This window comes from Vespa crabro, chromosome 3 (genome assembly GCF_910589235.1).
Source record: "Vespa crabro chromosome 3, iyVesCrab1.2, whole genome shotgun sequence".
NCBI lineage: Eukaryota > Metazoa > Arthropoda > Insecta > Hymenoptera > Vespidae > Vespa > Vespa crabro.
Window position 1 is genome coordinate 5835188 of NC_060957.1, and position 18049 is coordinate 5853236.

General features: G+C 32.7%; 3 long non-coding RNA genes across 3 annotated transcripts; 2 read left to right on the forward strand and 1 right to left on the reverse strand.

Annotated features, from left to right (window-relative positions):
* Window positions 1-4259: 4259 nt before the first annotated feature.
* Window positions 4260-5693, forward strand: LOC124422813. The gene is made up of 2 exons (XR_006941924.1): window positions 4260-4372; window positions 4646-5693. It is a non-coding gene; the product is annotated as an uncharacterized LOC124422813 (long non-coding RNA).
* A 4539-nt stretch (window positions 5694-10232) lies between these two features.
* On the forward strand, window positions 10233-12060 carry LOC124422811. The gene is made up of 3 exons (XR_006941922.1): window positions 10233-11217; window positions 11330-11618; window positions 11696-12060. It is a non-coding gene; the product is annotated as an uncharacterized LOC124422811 (long non-coding RNA).
* Window positions 12061-14314: 2254 nt separating this feature from the next.
* On the reverse strand, window positions 14315-16781 carry LOC124422812. Its single transcript, XR_006941923.1, has 3 exons — window positions 16482-16781; window positions 16222-16410; window positions 14315-16103 (listed from the first exon to the last, which is right to left on the reverse strand). It is a non-coding gene; the product is annotated as an uncharacterized LOC124422812 (long non-coding RNA).
* Between the last annotated feature and the right edge of the window lie 1268 nt (window positions 16782-18049).

Sequence of the window (18049 nt, forward strand, 5' to 3'; positions counted from 1 at the left end):
TCGGTGGCAAGAATTTGACTGAACAAATACTGTGATTTTCTCAAGCACCGCTATAGTGGCATAGCGATTTTTGATAAGCTTATTAAAAGAATCTTTGAAGTCCTTCATTTCTAACAATTAAATCGTTATTATGATTAATTATTATTATAAAGTAAGTATTATTATTATTTGTTCATCATGGAAATCTGATATTAATTTTGCGTATAATATTTGATTTATTTATAACAAATTCTTTAAGGCTGTTCGCCACCTTTCACTCGTAGCATATGTGATTTCAGCGACAGGTACGGACAAAATATGAACTACAAGCGCAATAGGGAAACATTGTCCCCACTATGCGCCTATTGCATCGGTATATAAGCTTGTTAGGTTATATCCCTATCACGCTTAATTTAACAATTGGGTTAGTTAGTGACAAAAATTTTTGTATGCAGTAAAAATAATAATATATCTGATAAAAAGGAAAAATAAATATTTGTCAAATTATACTTTTTTGCAGATAGATAGATTGTACAAATTTTATAATCTTTGTTTCTAGTTAAATTTATATAGATAGTTAAAACGTATTTAAGCAGCCGTTGATTCGATATTATTTGTGATGAAATGTAAAGCATATAAAATATAATATATATTATACCAAAAGTAATATCGAGTATCCACGTCTTATCAAATGGAGAGTAATGCATATGAAAATCCACGGGCTAACGGGTAACATTACTCTTTTATTTTATCGCTATTATTATTTAAAAATGAAAACAAGATCAAAGCAAAATCTAAGTCTTTAATAATGGAGAAAAGAAATTTATTTTTTTTTTTATTAAGACCTTATACATAACTAAATAGTTACTAATAATTATCTATATATATAATCAATAAGAGTAATAAAGAAATTCGAATTTTTTAGTGTATTTTTCTAAGAAATTATTTTAGGATTCTACTATACTTAATCTGTTTATCTATCGAAATATAATCGGTAATGTAAAATGTAAGTACTTTAATGTTTATTTAGAATTAGAAAGAAAAGATTTTGGAAACGCACTGAAATATGTAGCCATTCACTCGGTAGTACTTGTGTTACGTATCCAGATTATGGATTTCAATAAATCGCAAGCAGTACCAACTCAGGTCTCACCGTATAGAGATTATTGCTTCTAGAGACCTATAGGCTCATGATGATTTTACTGTAAAATTCGAATTCTGGGGTGAAATACGCTTAGCGAGAATTTACGTCACAACGGTAACTGAAAGAAAATCAATCCCCGCTTACGGATAGCCATTATAATGAAAATGTTATAACAGAAATATATAAATGAAATAACAGGATCATCGTAAAATTGGAAGCTTCGACCACCTTGAGCACGATTGTTCTTTTTTTCAGAGTTTTGAACAATAAAAAGAACTCCACAGTAAGACTATTAATCACGTCCGCGAATATCCACGCATGTGCCCGCTGACGCGCACGCAAGTTTTCCTTTTATCCTATCTATACGGAAAAAAAGAGACGTTCTTTCTCTGTATATGGCAAGGAAAGATCCCATAATCTCCCATATAAAAATTTAATCCCACGATGATAAATCGAACCTCTCGACGATATGTCGAACCCTCGCCGATGTATCGAATCTTCTCGTTGACTAATCGCTACAACGTAGATGAATCTATAATCTATCCCTCGATGATCAAGCCTAGAGAAGAAGAAGAGAAAGTCGATATCTCGATGATCTAGCCTGGAAAAAAAAGAACAGGAAGAAAAGCAAAGAAATTAGAAATGTGCGTAAAAACAATGGAATTGAGAACAAGAGATGAATACTTGGAAGATTGCTTCATCCGAGCAAAATCAAAATACCCAAATTGAGCACGATTTTTCTCTATTATAAGAAGAAAAACTCGCCCAAGACCCATCCCAAGGACCCATACCCATGGGCCTCATTCATGATTCTTACTCATGGGTCTCAACTGAGAGAAACTAGAATAATTAAACTAATATAATCAGTTTCACTATTATATATTTATATGATTATGCTTTTCGATAAAAAGAGATAACTGTTTACTTATTGCAAAAAATATGGAAGATCGTCTTTATTAAACATGACCAGTCGTGCTTTCATTATTTGACCCGAGATTCGAGATTGGAATTAACGTGGCTACCTACGCGAGCTACCTAATTCTTGATTTGCCTATAGTATCTATAAATATCTAAAAATTGGCTACGCGTGCTATTACTATGAAGTTCTGAAGGAATAGAAAAATAGAAACAAAATAATTATTATTATCGTTATAATAAAAAGAAATCGAAAATATTTAAAAAATGTTTAATATAAAAATTTACTTACTTTAATATTTCGTTGTTATTGGACGATGAACATTTTGTTCCAATATGATGAAAAACCGATCAACATTACTTCGCGATTGTAAGAACTATTCTTTACATATTAATTAGTTTTGAAAGTAAAATAAATGAAATTATAAATTGTCTAAGCTTATACATATAGAAGAAGTGAATTTTGATGTTTACTCATCGGAATGGAAAAGGTTCGCGTTTATTTGATATGAGATGAAGATAATGACTGCGAGTTTAAAATTAAATTTTATTGAAATATTCAATTTAATTATTTTATATTTAACGCATGTTACAAGCCGTGTAATTTTTAAAAATCTTTAAGGGAATCTTTTGTTGTTTAAATATTAATTTATTGTACATTACAGATTGTATAAATAATTATAAAATTACTGAAAGTGTAAATTATTAAAGTTGCTCCTACAGGGGTAATCTACTTTGTATTATTGCTATTAAAAAAATAGCGTTTCTCATATAATAACTATCTCAATGATAGTATGAAAATGAATTCATATTTTGATTTTTATAAAAATAATATATAATATATATATGCAAAAAAGTAAATTAGTTGACTATGTTTACATTGATAAAATAAAAAACACAGCTGATAGGAATCTAATCAACCTCGAACTCACAATTCCTAAATTATGAATCTAGATGCTTGCTATTCTATTAAATGTTCCTTATATCTATACGTTTAGTATATAAAATACAAAGAATATTATATATTTTTCTAAAATTTAACGATATTTCAGAAAATAAAACTTATTGACATGAACGGTTGAACATATGTTTCCTTATTTTTACTATAGAATCATTTGTCCAAAGACCATTAAAAATACCAGAGTGAGTTATCGTTACTTTTCCGTGTATCGCGATATGCATTTCTTTACGTTTCGAATGGGTCAAAAAATCAGAAATCAATAGTCTTAAGAATATTACGCAATGATATTAATATAGTAAATATATGCATCGAACAATTATTGCTCACTGTAATTGAAATATTAATCATATTGATTGTTATGTAAAAATTAATTTATTTAAATAATATTTATTTAAAAATTATTAATTATTAGTGCAGTACGATATGCATTCGATTTTGAAATACTTCCGAATTAAATTTTTGTACATGTATAAATTAAATTTTTACAATTAGCAAAGTATTTACCAAAATTATCAACTTGTTTTTGTCATTACTTCGCAGTTGAAAATTATTTGTTTGTTCAGGAATTGAAATATAAAAATAGAATGAAATAATTATAAAAAAGAAATTTGCATTTCAAATGTTTTGAATGTTAAAAGTCATTGTATTTATCGGGCTAAATTGAACGAACATTAGTATTTTCAGTATTCCTAATGAATTGTCGGTAATATAGAATGCGACATGAAAATGGTAACGTGCAGGTTTGAAATTTAGTTCGTTTTCCTATTAATCGATGGCACTAAAATAACACCTTTTTTTTTATAGTTGATAAGTTGATTACCATACTTTTTCATTATTATAACGAGCTTTTTGTTAAATTCTAAAAACAATTGCAACATTCAAATGGGAAGATGGCAATATGTAAATATTTCTCAACCTAATAATAGATGATAAATCACATTTCTATTTATTCTTTTTAATTATATTTTATCAAGGCTCTCTTTCGAAACTATAAAAAAGGTATATCTTAACTTGTTAACTGTTTGCCAAGTGTTAATAACGCAATGTTTCTAAAAATGAATTCTGCAAAAACATATCTCTTATAGACAAGACAAGAATGACTCATTGTCGTTAATTGCAAATTGTATTTGATGATATTCTTATGATTCATTCATTCTTCCGTTTAATATTCGTCGATTTCTTGATATCGAATGAAAAATATAACAGGGGTCTACTATTGCTACCATAATAACTACAATATTGTGTGAGTCATATCGAGTATCGAGAACCCTCTCAGTCATTCAGTTACCGGCCGGAAGCTGTGCGTAAATGTGACAGACGTAAGGCGGCGTTGTTAGGACATTGCCTACGCCATTGTTAATCCAAGTTCACCGGTGAGAAATAACATGTGACTTTATAAATTATTTGCCAAATTAAAATGTTAAAGAAATAATTAACATATTCGAATAAGTAACATATCTTTATTTTTGATAAAGACAAAATGCAAGACAAATTTGTGATTTTGTAATATGATAAAAAGAAATTATTTTTATCTTTATCAAGTTATTATTACAAAGAAAGTTTTACGAAATGACGGAAGTTCATGAATATTTTTCAATTCTTTTTTCAATTTTTTTTTTCTTTTTAAATAACTATGTCACCCATAGGTTCAACGAGGAAGGCAACGTTAGCTCAAAATTACTCGTGGGAGCGTATTAACAGGTTCGTTAACGATCGAACGTCAAACATGTCTCTCCGATCTATTTTACAGGCGTCGTTATCATGTGACTAAACGCCGGTTCACAATATTACATTCACACAGCGATAAGGAACGACATGATACAATGGGGCAGGTAAAATAGAGAGAGAGAGAGAGAGAGAGGGAGAGAGAGAGAGAGAGAAAGAGGGAGAGAGAGAGAGAGAGAGACATCATTTTAGTATTGGAGACGTTCCAAAGTACTACTTTCGCATATGGAATTGAGGTTGTGTTCGTTCGCTTATATTCGCCTTTTAAACCGAGCCTCGCGTGACAGTAAAAGCCTAATCGAAAGCCACTCTTCGCAGCTCAGTTTGGAGGCTCGTGTGGAACCCTGACATGCATTCGAATATGGCGAGATACTTAAACGTAGTCTATATTTGGATTAATACGATCGCGCGGTCGTTCGGTTGACCTTCCAAGATTTGTATAAAAAAAAAATTTCCAAATGAAAATTTCGTTTCGAAAACAAAATTTTATACGAATGTATCAATTCCTTCTTTACAATTACCATCACTTCCTATACCTTTTCTGAATGAGTCTTTGTCCTTTTATCGTAAATCGATTTATAGACATCTAAGACATCGTCTTTGATCAGCACTCATTCTCAGTTAATTGTATTATATCGAAAACGACTATTATTACGCCTAAGATCGAGATAAAGTGAGGGACACAAAGTGGGGATAGCGATAAGCGTTTGCAGCAAAAAAAAGGGAGGGGGAGAGCCTCGAGGCGATGCACAAAGTGACCATATTTGGTGTTGTTAGATTACGTTCAATACGTGGGCGTGAACGCACCCTTGTTACTCGTAACTGAATCGCTCCAGTTACGTCGTGGTACGCACATTCATGAGACTAATTAATTTTGTTGGAAGAAGTGCGTTAGATGAATAAGAATAAAAGGAAAAGGTAGAAGAAGAGAAGAAGAGAAAAAGAGAAGGGGGAAAGGAAGAGAGAAAGGTAGGAAGAATACGTCGACGTCTGGAAATCGACCTTTATCGCGCAGAGGATACCAACATCCGCAGGATAACGACTCTGATGTCCCACCACAGGAAGGGGAAGCGTCTCCTTGCGGATACCAACTGTGCCTTATCCCGACTCCACAATTCAGAAGCTTTTATCGATTTCTGATAAAAAAAAATACGGCATTTCCTTGGGATTTCCATGAAATCTTTTTACCCATCTTTTATCAGCTTTTATTTCTTCCGTTTATCATGTGATTCTTGTGATTCCTTTTCAAAATATATACATACGTATATCAAAATATTTACCATCAATAATACGTATTCGAAAAGTACGAGCTCTCACAGCGGGAATTTCAAACGTCTTATACGGAATAATATTTAAATTCTTTCCTTTTATTTTGAGGAGGGTTGAATGTCGGAAAATGGAGGACATCCTCGCATATATTATTACTGCTACTCATCGTCAAATATGTCCATGCATATATATATATATATATATATATATATATATATAGTCATTATTATTATATCTGAAAAGTAGTTTCTGAGATTTCTCATACGTCACTAGGTCAGAATATACTTTCTATCAACGAACGATGAACCGTTGTCATAGATACAGTCGATGGCAATTTCCGTATTGCATATATATATAAATATATATATATATATACATATATAATATTATATATATATATATAATTATATAAATATTATATATATATATTATATATATATATAATATAAATTATATATTATATTATATATATATAATATTTATAAGATGCGCTTATATAAACAGCAAAAATATATAAATAATAATTTGTTTTATGAGGACTTCGATAATCCCAAAATTTCGTTTTGGAAGATGATTATTTCATTAAAATAGACTGTACCGTGAGATCTCAAATTTAAAATGATTCCACACGACAAATGTTACTCGATTTCCATCTTCCATTCTATCTTAATAAAATTTTAATTAATGAATCGAGAGGAGTGAGAAACGCGTAACGTCTGCAGATGCGCGCACGCACCGCATGCGACGCGCACTTCGATCGAGTCTCCGCGATGACCTTGATTTCTGAAGCCGTGAAAAGATCCCGTCGTCGTTGAGTCAATTAAACCAAGCCACGAAGTCATTGACTTTGCCGTTTCACGGCCAATTTCTCATCGACGTTCTATAATACGGTATATGTATATATATATACGTTGTCCCGAAAAATCTTTTAATGATCTCACAGCTTCCTTTACATATATCTTTACGAATGTTAAATTTGATTTACACGACATACTGACTCACTTTTACTTTACGTGCTTGGTATATTTGCGCCACGAAAAGAAAACGATTTCTAACGATCTAGAAATGTCTTCGAAGACAAAAATAAAAAAATATAAAACAGAGAAAGAAAGAGAGAGAGAGAGAGAGAGAGAGAGAGAGAGAAATTTCAAATAAAACTAAAGAATTCTTATCCAATCAGAATCGTTTTGAAAGAAAGGAAAAATTTAAGAAAAAAGCACTTACGATTGACCAATTATTAAGATCAAAAATATGAATTGCGAAATCAGAAACACTCGAAGTACCGTCGTCCAATTACAGAGATGGAAATATTCCAAGTATTAAGATTATTTGGGAGAGAGTTATGGAAGAGGATCGTATGGCTGAACGAAAAATGTTTAATTCTATTTCATTGATTTCTAAAGAATATATTTCGTCCCTGCGGGTCTCATCCGTTGCGTTTAGTATTATAAATAAGCATTCAGTATCCCTAACTAAATTGGACTAACAATGTGTCGTTGTTGAGTTAGGTCGAATCACGTGACCTCTGGCGTCGCACACGCGTGTGCTCACGCGCACGTTGAACGAACGGGGTTGGACGCGTTTATGAAAAGATAGAGCTAGAAGGAGACGGTATTAGGATAAAGATAGAGGTAGAAAGAGGAGGTTGCATCCTGGCTGGGTTTTCGTGTCTCGGTGGCTCCAACGGCGCCACGGGGGTGTCTCTTTCTCTCTCTGCATGGGGTGAGTCATGGTGTTACCACCTCTCCTCGTGCCTGGGCGTGGTGGCCACCACTGCAGACGTCTCTCATCGATTTCTACAGCCGTGAAACACCATGGGCCGAGTCTCTGCTTTTCGGCTGATTCGCGTACGCTCCTATTCGTTTTTCCTCTCTCTCCCTCTTTCCCCAGATTACTCTTGGTTCACTTGACAGAGGACTGAAAATGTATCAAAAAAATGCCAACTCGTCCAGATTTATTTATAAAGTATATATATATATATATATATATATATATATATATATATATATATGTATATATATATATATACATATATGTTGTGAATGATATTATAGAGAGTGATAAGAGTTTTTTGTTAATATAACGTTAAATACATTGAATATTTCAACATTTTGAGATTTGAGACATTTTATATGAAATTTATTGGAGTAATCGAGAAGTCAAAATAAATAATGATATTCGTAGAAGCTATTAAGAGAATCCAATTGTCTATACAAACGTTAACAGATGTTAATGTATGCGATTTAAATGAGTTCTATTATTGTATTCTGTCATTATAATTCTAGAGCTGATAAGGGACAATGGATAGAGTTCGTGGGATGACATATGGTTCCACGATAAATCAGGCATCAAGATACATATACCTTGGGAAGGAGAGTAGGTCTTCCCTAGAGTAAATTTTCCAGGCCTACTACTATAATTAGCAGATATATCTCCCTCCTGCAAAGAAGGCATATGCCGGAGTTCAGCACACAATTCTATCTAACCTCTCTGAAACGAACGTTTGAAAGGCAAACATAGTAATGTTAGAGATAGAACGTGGCCAGTATGTAGAGCCGCACGTTCGAGGAAACCTTTTCGGTGGTCGAAGACAGCTGTAGAACTCGGAGGATGTCTAAACGACGGCCATATCGTTTCAAATTCGAACGCTCCCCATCTGCAGTTCGTCGTGAGTCATCGGTTGCCAGCCAAACTCATGTAGGCTCTCTCGTTTTCTCTCTTCCTCATTCGCCCCAAAAGGGAGCTCTCGGCAAGGCTTTCCTCCTATCGAGCAGCGAATCGAATCTCAGAGACTAACTAGACACGTATCAAGTATATTATGTACATCTTAAGAAATTCATTCTGAAGTAGAAAACGTCATGACCTAAGCCCTGATTGAGTTTTAATAATGTACATTTTGTTGATATTGCCTAATCAAAACTCGGTGCAACTAATTTTGTTTTTATTATTTTTTGTTGCATCATCAATCTATCTTATTAAATATTATGATGAGGGAGTTGATTAAAGTGATGTAACATATATTGAAAGTTGATTAAAGGAGCATAAGAATATTCATTGTATATGAAAGTAACACTTCGTAAAAAAATAACAATCTTTAGACTGACCAAGTATACAAAAATGTCAACATTTTTTATCAGCATCAGTCTTTATTGAAAGTACGAAGAACACAGTTCCTAACTCCACCCGCAATCAAAGTTATTTCTAGCGAAGAAATGTAGGAGTTCACAAAGATTCGAGTTATTCGACTAGATAGTATATATAACGGAGCGACAGGTGTCGCGATGAAAGCAGGTTCTTCTGACCGATATCCAGGATCGTATCTTGTCTATAGCGTATGTACTAAAGTAAAATATTATCGTCGTCGGCATTTTCGTTTTCTTTTTTAAATTATGCGACTATCTGTGAAAACATTCACTCGATAAGTTTTCACCATTCAACGACATTTTCTTTTTCATATTGAAAAGATCATTTTTTTGTGCATTCAAATATTCCCAATGTAGAACTTATATTTTATATAGAAAAAAAGAAAAAAAACTCTCATACTGTTAATATGACATAATAAATTTTTTTTTCATTCTTATTATCATATTTTTTTATTCGAATAAAAATTATCTATTTAAGAAACGCGCATGAGACAAAAAAAATTTTGTTTCGGACACAAATTACTCGAAAATCTAGTTACAGTCCTGTCTTCGCTGCTCTTCGAGATCTGTTTCCAGGCTCCTGCATTCTAGCCTGGAGCAACGTATACGAAGAGTTCCATTCGAGCACTAAAAAGTGCAACGTGCTCGATAAATCTGTATCTTTCGGTCTTTTGTAAGATAATTTTTTACGTTCACGACGATTTACCGATGAGTAACAATGCAACATTGTCAAAGTTGTTTTTATAGAAGAAAAAGAAACAAATATATCTACATTGAATTCAATTTCATGAGATTTCAACTTGAAAATATGTTTTTAATTACAGCATACATCATATCAAACAATGAGAAGAGAAATCGAGCTCTTATTTTTTTTCTTCATCTTATTTTTCATCTTTTTCTTTACAAAAAGCAACCAATGGAAGGCTTTGAACGCTAACCTCTAAACGAACTTGAACTTGGAAATATGTAGAACGCATGCGGTCGTGCCGTTAGACATGCTTATCCTACGAGACGTTTTACCACATTAATCTGAGGGTCGTATAAAACCTGCATAAAGTTTCAGGTGAGAGAGTCAAATAGTAAATGCATACAAAGGTGTCTTAACAACAGAATTCTTCAGATAGGTTTGTGCCGAATGTACAGGTCAAAATGGTGGTCGAACCTGAACCCCTATCTTCTGCCAGCATACACACACAACACACACGACGCACGTACGGACAAAGGAAACAAAGACATTCTTTTCTTTACTATAAAATTCAATAAGGCTTTAGGATCGTTCTAAGAAAAATATTTCCTTGTCTCTATTAGTACAATTGAATCCTTGATGATTTTCCATAAGAACACCATAATCTTTCAAATATATTTATCGTAGCATAGTATATATAATTAAAAATTTCGTATACCGTTATAGTCAAACAATTATAACGCCTGCTTGCATTTCATGTCATTAGATCATTCCAAAGCGCGTGTTGTCATATATCACAGTCGAAACATGCAAATGCTTGCCTCTGCAGGAATTGTTGATTAATATATACATAGTATGATCAGCTTAATCGCGACATTCTACTTTCCAGTCCATTTAAGTAGAATTTACGGATTCGATTGAAATACTGTTGGTAACGTAGTTGGAATGATTTATGTTCATAACGTTAGATTCTACATTTGAGATAGGGATTCTCAACCTTCTCGAAGTTAAAACAAGATTAATTTCTATAGATGATATTTTTGTACAACGATACAAATTAATAAGGAATGTTTAAAAATCTTAATCAGCTATTAATCCCGATTAGAACTAGTTTTAATAGATTCTAAGTCTAAGGGCTCTAAACCCAATCGTGACGACACTGTTGCCCTCGGTATTCCCTTCTACACTCCCTCCACTTCCTTACCCGCTCATTCTATCCGACGAGTATAACCTACTCGGTACCACCCATTCATCCGGCAGTTTTTGCCTACCGGTTTAACGAACCTGTACGCTTCGTTCCAGTTCCATTCAGCTCGCTCCTTTTTTTGCGCCTCAGCGACAATTCTCGTCTGCTCGCGAAATCATTGCTGATGAATGGAGGAGAATAAAACAAGAGGTGAATTAATCTTATCAAAAAATTTCCTAATTGCCAGGTTTACAATAATTGTTGCAATAAATAGCACAAAATAGCCGATTTGTTGATCTGAACATTTCTTCATATTTTATAGCTAATATCACCAAAAAAAAAATCTAAAGAAATTCTTGAATAAACACAATATCATGATACATGATTGGATTATACATACCTAAGAAACGTAATCGATCCTCCCTACCTGTCGAAACGGAAATGGCTATTTATAGACGACGAATGCTTCTTGAATTCTTACGAGTTGCGAGAAAGGACGGTTATGAAGTTGAAACGTCCGGATATATCCCCCGAAAGCTTCTTACGTTAAACAGGAAAGACATACATATATACATATATATATATATATATATATATACATATACATATAGGTAATAAAAGAAATTTGATCGTTTTTATATGTGTACTACTTTCTGTAAATAATAATCAAAATAATTTCATTCTGCAGAATCGTCATGCTCTCTCGAACATAGCGATATAGCGGAGAACAGTTCGATAACCGTTAAGCATGCTAGTCATTTCAAGTTGCAGAATCTCTTTTTCTCTCTATTTCCCTATTTTTTCTCTTTTTTACTAAAACTGATAAAACAATCGATAAAAGATATCGATATCATATAAATAGATTAATACTATACATATGTTAAAAATGTAGACAAGCTTCTTATAAGGTAGTCACGTATGTTAAATATTCGTCACAAAGAGAAGATAACGCATTTGGATAAAGTATATCCTGGTCGAGAGATACAGTCTTCTCGGTAGTTACAGATAAGACTGAGCCGACTCTACTCAACGAAGGAAACTGGTCGCATTTTCGTAAGTAAGACGCACTGTCTTCAAGTATAGTTGGCCTACTTTCGTATGTAACGAGAACGCTGCACTTGGCCCGAGACGCGTATTCTCTCTCATGTGCGCTCGCGCGCTCTCGTGAACACATACATGTAAAAAAATCCATGATACGGCAAGTATATGCTATTCGTGATTATCTCTCAAGTTCGCATGACGTTTAAGGGAAACTTTCACGTTTCTTGCTTAGATATATAACAAATCGCTAATCTAAGTCTTGCATTGGCGTTGGATTAAATGATTGCTATCTTGGATCAAAATAAAATCGAACAAATCATGTTAGGTGAAACAATACCGATCGAATTCATTGACTAATCTTATTTAAGTTGATCGTTAAGAAATATGTGCTGTTAATTTTCAGAATTTTTTCTTAAATTTTTAGCAGTAAATTTAAGTTAACCCTGGGGAAAAATGTAATTGTATTTTTTTTTCAAATTGTTTCAACCATGTTTACATCGCAATCCAAATTAATCTCAACATTTTTACGTAACATCTTTCTCATGTAACAGACAGCAGCAAGATAGATTTCCTTAAAGCAAATAAATTACGACGAATTCTGAACGCCGGCCATCGTTCTACCGTAAAGTTCAACACTGCTGTGAAGAAGCAAAGAGTTAGAAAAGATTATCCTTTTTTCTTATATCATATAAGTTTACATATTACGAAGAAATATTCGCATAAATAATGTCGAAAAAAAACAATAATTTAGCGATAAACGATTGATACGACGATATAATTCATCGAGATTATTATTAATAAATAATTTATTATGATAATAGTAAATATTAATTGGTGGCCATCTTACGAAACAATGTTTTCTTCGGAGGGATTATTCATTAACGTCATTACTTTTTAATGCGGTGACACGATCTTTGACTAACATGATTCTAAAATTACCCTTTTTGGTAATCCTAATGTTCCACGGCCGTGTTCCGAATCCTTGACCTTATGCGAACTTACAGAGAGCTGTGCGAGAAAACGGAGTCAAGAACGCGACGAACGTATTGTACATACATACTATAAGTACTTCCATACGTACGTATGATGAGACATGCAACATTTAGTCGGTAATATGCGCGACCGGCACATACGTTTTACTGGTTGTCTACCTGTTCTGGATCAGTGTTCGGTGTTGTCTACAAGGTCAAATCTCAAAGAATTCAGCTCGTCATGACCTCGAGTATACATGGAGTATCGTGATTATTTCGAGGTCGAATCTTGTACATTTTTTTTTTCGTCCTTCATAATTTCTAGTTTCGTTCGACTTTGTCAATGTTCAAAATTCAATTCTTTCATACTTTTAATAAATGTTATCTTTCTTATTTTTTTATCAGCATCATTAAAAATATTAAGAAAAAAATAAAAAAATTATAATTTTAAATTTCGTGTATTTATTTAATTTAATTTTTTTTTTTCATTAGTGTCGTTTGAAAAAAAAAAAAGAATTTTAGCTTCAATAAGAATATACGTCAGCAGATTTTATCGATAAATTGTTAATTACACGATTGTTAAATTACAGGACAATAACATTTGATTTCAAAGACAAGATGCTTATCTTATCGCGAGAACTTATCGGTAAGATAAGAAAGTGAATATCGAAAACGATTTCAAGAAAGTTTTCTCGTGATTATGGATCTAATAGTTTTTTTGACTTTCTCTCTTGGAAATATCTATTGTACAGTCATCATTGAAAATCGCGGAATTCGAATTTTTAACCGTCGACTTTTCGTAGAAATTTCCAAGAAGAAGAAATGACGATTTTTCTATGACTCATTACATACCTCTACGTGATGAGCTACGTCTTAATGATCTTACAATAATTCAAATAAACATAATTTAACATTTTATATCTGGTGAAATCAATGAAACTCTTGAAATAATAATAACAACTCATATTAACTTTCTATAAAACCATATCTAACTTTGAAATCACATACTTAAGATTTCTTTCATTTAATCGCCACAAAATTATTACTTATTTCATATTCAAAAAATTTATATATTTTTTATAAATATAAGTTTTATTTCATATAATAAAATTATATTGATCTAAATAACATTTGCATTAATAATATGTTAATATATATGTATACATTTCTTTATTAATATATTAATTAAATATTAATAAATAAATTATTACTTATACTAGTATAAATAACATTATAACATACGTTATATAGATAATATTTTTATAGATATTAACAAAAATTGAGTTATAAAAGATTAAATGTCGACAATACGAAATTATAAAAAATAAATTAAATCTTTAGCTTCGTAAGATTGATGAGAAACTAATAAAAAAAGAAAAAATGAAAAACGTTTGTAAAAAGGAACACGAGTTACTCGACGCAAATGTCATTGCTTTGAATCATCGTTGACTTTGCCTTCGGTTATATTCACAAACATCACGACCGATATATGTATGTATGTACGTACGTATCTACGTACGCGAACCGGCCTTATTATCGTCGTTGCCTTTACCGTCAGCTGACTTGTCACACTACGAGAATGACTACTACAAAAACTCGGATGTGTCGGTGAAGAGATCAAAAAAGAAGACGTCGCTTCTCTTTGCGTTCTATCGAAAGAAATATACATATACACATGCGTGTACAGAATACTCATACAAAGAATAACTAAATATAGCGATCGCGTTATTTATCGTCGTCACCTCTTCTGGCCGGATTCTTCGCGTGCTACGCGATCGCCATTGAAGACTGTTGTCTCGATCTACAATCTACATGATCGTACTATGATCTCTCTCTCTCTCTCTCTCTCTCTCTCTCTCTCTCTCTCTCTCTATCTCTATCTCTATTTTTCCCCTTACGTATAAACTTATCTAATGATTTATAATTTATAAGTTTTAAATTATTCATGGAATTTAAAAACGTAAATTGTACGTCAGATTTATAATTTTTTTTCTGATTACGACACAATAATAATAATAATAATAATAATAATAATAATAATAATAATAATAATAATAATAATAATAATAATAATATATAATGTTATAGGTGAGAATATCAAATAGACTTTTAAAAAACTGATAAACAATTATCGTCATATGTTTGGGATAAATTCGTGATAAGATAAAAAAAAATACACACAGCGGTATTTCAAAGAATTACATACAATTAGTAGAAGAGAATGAAGAAATTGAACATAGTTAGAGTCGGTGTAATATCTGATCACTCTTCCGATACGATTAACAACGAAAAGGAGCATGACCATGCAACTATCCGTTTACCGTAAAAGCCAATTTTCGTTAGAACGGTGAGCATGTTGTTAGAGATTGACTGTCCGATCTTTGGCTATTAATTGTTAGAATTTAACGAAGCATTTATGTAGCTCTTTGAAAATAAGAATATTTACATAGTTGGCTGACCATCGTCACCATCTCGTAAAAATTTCAACCAGGACGAGTTTAATTTTAAGACTAATTGACACATTGAATGCAATAATACTAATTAAGAAAGTTATATGGCTTAAAAAAGAAAGGAAAAATAAACAGAATTTTTATGTTATATTTGCAAAGAAAATCTATCCTCTTAAGATACAATCTGGATCTAACCTTTTTCTCAAAGTTTCACTTCTTCCAATCGTTGGAGAGACTTACAATCGCCACTATGTACACAATCGTACATAGCATCTAAAAGAAATACGAGAACAAGTAACGATTGCTTAGACACAAGTTTTCTTGCTAAAAATCAAAATTCTCCAGAGATGTTAAGTAATCTGTCGGTTTTTAAGATAGGTTTACGACCTCTAAACCTATCTCCCAACGATTTCATCGTCTGGACAATATCCCGACGGATTTTCGTCGTCATCCAACGGGAAAGAGCCTTAAGCATTCCTCTTCTGGGTGGGTACGTTGAACTTACCGTCGCATTCTGTATTGATTTCGGCCGCGGAGAGGCAGACGTTACCTACGGCACGTATTCGCGAACGGCACGCCCATGTCGAAAAGGATCTCTTTTCTTTTTTTATTTTCTTACTTATCTTTGATTTTCCTGAAGAAAACGAAATGAAATTTTTTCATTTTTCATTGTTTCCGTGCCAATATAAAGAAAATGTTATCTATCAATACTTTCATCAAATACATACTAACTATAGACAGAAATGACTAACTTTAATAGAATCGACTTGATCGTTATGCCAACATTGGCTCGCACAGTATAAAAGGGGGCCTTACGCAAGGCTCCGAAGACCTTGAATAGGTCCTTATTTGGTTGACAAGGTCGAGGCTACGCGGGCCTTTGGGTTTTCAGGTCGAACGCGACAAACTTCTCCGTTCTGTCGTCCGTTTCCTTCGATATTCTACATCAACACATATATAAATATATACCTACATTCATACTTGTTACGATCTACTTGCAAGAGATAGTTACAATAAAAATCACATAGAAATTTCTGCCGAGATACGAAAGATATTTATCTCTCTTCTATGATGTTGGAATCGTCGATGTTCTCTCCTAGAAATTTTCTAGATAAACTGAATATATTTGGACAATCGTTGGACATTTATATTCTTATCGTCTGAGTATCATTTTATTCATTCTGATTGAATCAAGATATGTCCAATATGGAGACAGGCAGAATTAATGAACGAAATGAAATCTAGTAGTTATTTCTCTCTATCTTTCTCTCTCTCTCTATCTTCCTCTCTCTCTCTCTCTCTCTATCTTTCTCTCTCTCTCTCTATATATATATATATACATATATATATATATATATATATATATATATCTACTTCTCTCTCTCTCTGTTTTATTGTCAGACATCACCTTTCTTTCTCTGTCTCTCCTAACCATCCATCGGTCGATATTCAACATCATTGATCGTCGAGGGCTCGAAGCACGAGGTGGCGAGCCCTTCGCGATCTGACGTTTCTGTCGCCACGTGGTTTCTCGTTCACCGACTCGGCTATCTTCGTCGTTGGCGCAGACTGCACGGACGCCGGTGTCGTATCGATTTTCAAGGAGACACTGCACCCGCGAACGCACCGACTCACCAACCTCGTAGGAGGAGATAAAGAGAGAAAGAGAGAGAGAGAAAGAGAGAGGAGAGAGAGGGGGGAGAGAGAGAGAGAGAAAGAGACTTCGTACTTAACACATACGAAGAGAAAACGGATGTATGTACTCCTGCCGTATCCAAGCCCTATGTGACGTGGCAATAGTCCAGTGCACCCTTGTCCGCGCCCTTGAATCTATTTTTGGCCGATCTTACGTAGAAGAGATACGCGAAGGGAGACATTTACTTGATCGCCAAATTCCTAACCTATGAGGAAGTGTTTCTTCTAATAAATAATTGAAATTTTTATCAAATATTATACACATAAAATATATATATATATGTGTGTGTGTGTATTTGTAGAATAATATATATGGAAGATAAAATAATATAATGATAATAATAATATATGCCATATACATGTACAATATATGATATATATCTAATATATATGTATATTAGATATGTATTCATAATGTAAAAGATATTAATTATAAAAAAAAAAACAATAGAAAATTTATATAACTTCAAATGAAGATGAGCTTAACTTAATTCTTATTGGATAATATTCACAATTACATTCCATACAATCCAATCAGAATTTAGTATAGTCTACATCAGAATTTTTATCTTGTAGAATCAATTTTCCTAAGCTGTACCAACGTGTTATTGCATTCACGTTTTAAATCTTCTTTATCATTAGTCGATGCTGCAGTACTGCTTGTAAGAGACCGTCCATTTCTTTTTCGTGAACATTATATGCACGTCGATATAATTCTGTTAGTTTGAATCGTTTGGCTATATAAGCGAACTTAATTGGATAGGACATCGAACGTCAAAAGATCAACTTCGTTCTTACCTGAGAAAAAGACTAGTTACTTATTTAATTCTTTCTTTTTTTCCAATAAAAATCTTGACGATGTAGTAAACGTTTATATAAAAAGAA